Source organism: Schistocerca piceifrons, unplaced genomic scaffold (assembly GCF_021461385.2).
Source record: "Schistocerca piceifrons isolate TAMUIC-IGC-003096 unplaced genomic scaffold, iqSchPice1.1 HiC_scaffold_401, whole genome shotgun sequence".
Lineage (NCBI taxonomy): Eukaryota > Metazoa > Arthropoda > Insecta > Orthoptera > Acrididae > Schistocerca > Schistocerca piceifrons.
This window is the reverse complement of record NW_025728627.1, coordinates 100,001-102,500: the sequence shown is the minus strand read 5'-3', so window position 1 is coordinate 102,500 and position 2,500 is coordinate 100,001.

The following is a 2,500-nucleotide window of genomic DNA, read 5'->3' as shown; positions in this document are numbered from 1 at the left end:
TGGGTGCCGAAGCGAACTCTCCCAGCACAGCGCACGCGCCAACACATCCGCACAGCTGCGATACAAACCACCAGCGAGAACCGCTGGGGCGACCGAGCAGCAGACGGCGTCGCGGCGCCGAGCGCCGGGCGGCGGCGCATCCTCAACGCACACAGTCCTCAATCGGACCAGCACACTGAAGATGTCCACCGCGCTTCGCACCGGGCCCGCGAGGACCTACTTTGGCCGCACGGCGCCGCGCGCAGGGTGCGCCGGCGCGCAGCTGCGACGCCTGCCGCGTCCGTCGGCCGGCGCGCCTGCCACTGGCCGCCCCCACCAGCCGGCTGTAGCGCGTGCGCCCACGCACCGCGCGGCCAGCACGCCGGGAGGCGCCCCCTCACCGGCCGGGGACGGTCCCACCCAGCCACCGCCGCGTATCGCTTCACACCCAGATGCCGTTCAGTTTCGTCGGCATGGTGGGTATCGCTGGAACAACCGGTTAGTACCTCAACCTATCGTCGCCATCACCGATTCACCCCTAGCGAGAACAACCGCACCACAACAGGTTACCATTTGTTCATTTGCGTAACTTCACCAGAAAACGCAGGCGTCCATCGCCATTTGCAACTTCAACGATTATTGCATGCCTGTGTCAGGTGTCACGCCACACTACGTCTGCCCACATACACGCAACAAAATGTGCACGCCTAGACAATACGTGGAAGGTGGCCCCCGTACGTATGCGATGTCCATTGCTCGAACGACTGTCAACCGGCCTCTGTAGCATGTCGCAGATATGGAACGCGGTGCACCATGCCATCACGGTGTGTGAGGAGAGACGACTAGGTCCGAATACATCAACAGACAGCTCATGCTGATCGCCATCCACGGCGTCCGTTCCTCCCACACGTCTCTATGGCGTACCACACTGCAATCCAGCTCTCATAGGGAGACGACACGTAGCTGCGTGCACAATATTTGCACTGTATGGTCCGCCGTTTTTGGGCGCAGTCGTTGTGCGGTCACACATGTGCCACGATGTATCATTCAGTACATAAGGACGAATGTGCAGTACAGATTGTGGTTCACGCGTACGACATCAGCGGACAGTTGACACAGGCCGCACCACAACGTAGCCTGAGTACGTCGCATGCGAAGGGCATTGAACATGCAAACTTCTCACCAACCAGCTTGCGAAGGCAGGGGGCAAGGTGGGGACGTGGGGAGGGGCGGCATGTACGTCCTGCTGCCATCCACATTACAGTGTACAGCAGGAGCATGTGGAAAGTGAGCAAGACTTGCAAGGTGTTTAACATGAAGCGATACACAGGGGTGCGGGCAGTGCGAGTAGCGAACTATATTGCGAGGGTTGCGGGTGGGCAACACTACAGTAATTGAACGAGTCGTATAACAATTACAGAGCAGGTTTAGGCGACAACGTGGGTTACGTTAAGGCGACAACATGGGTTAGGTTAAGGCACAACATGGGTTAGGTTAAGGCACAACATGGGTTAGGTTAAGGCACAACATGGGTTAGGTTAAGGCACAACATGGGTTAGGTTAAGGCACAACATGGGTTAGGTTAAGGCACAACATGGGTTAGGTTAAGGCACAACATGGGTTAGGTTAAGGCACAACATGGGTTAGGTTGAGGCACAACATGGGTTAGGTTAAGGCACAACATGGGTTAGGTTGAGGCACAACATGGGTTAGGTTGAGGCACAACATGGGTTAGGTTGAGGCACAACATGGGTTAGGTTAAGGTACAACATGGGTTAGGTTAAGGTACAACATGGGTTAGGTTAAGGTACAACATGGGTTAGGTTAAGGTACAACATGGGTTAGGTTAAGGTACAACATGGGTTAGGTTAAGGTACAACATAGGTTAGGTTAAGGTACAACATAGGTTAGGTTAAGTACAACATAGGTTAGGTTAAGGTACAACATAGGTTAGGTTAAGGTACAACATAGGTTAGGTTAAGGTACAACATAGGTTAGGTTAAGGTACAACATAGGTTAGTTAAAGGTACAACATAGGTTAGGTTAGGTTAGGTTAGGTTACACGTTGTTGTACGGAAAGGTGTAGGGGGGGGGGGGCGGGGGGCGGCCGGTTCGTTGATAGTGATTATAGTAAGTGAATGCTTGTGACATGATCAGATTTGTCACGTCAGGATGCACCTTTGGCTTATTAGAGGCGGCGCTCCAATTCTATGCTTGTGTGAGACCTGTGTCTTTGACTCATGTCATTGTTTGTGCGCTGTGACAGGAGGTACTATTGTGATGTTGGGTGCACCGTTGTATAGGACATGTGTGGGTGTTGCGTGCCTGGTCTGCGCAATGGTGGATGTCGAAAGGCTGGGATATTGTATTTTCCGCACGGACCTCCTGGTCTGGTTGTGATAGTGTGGATTGTGTAATGTGGCGGAGAAGATGCACTGGATGTTGTTCCATGCTGGTGCTTACATATTGTATGTGCGCCTGTTAGAAGCAGAGAGTGGTGCGTGATCAGAGTGTCTGGCTG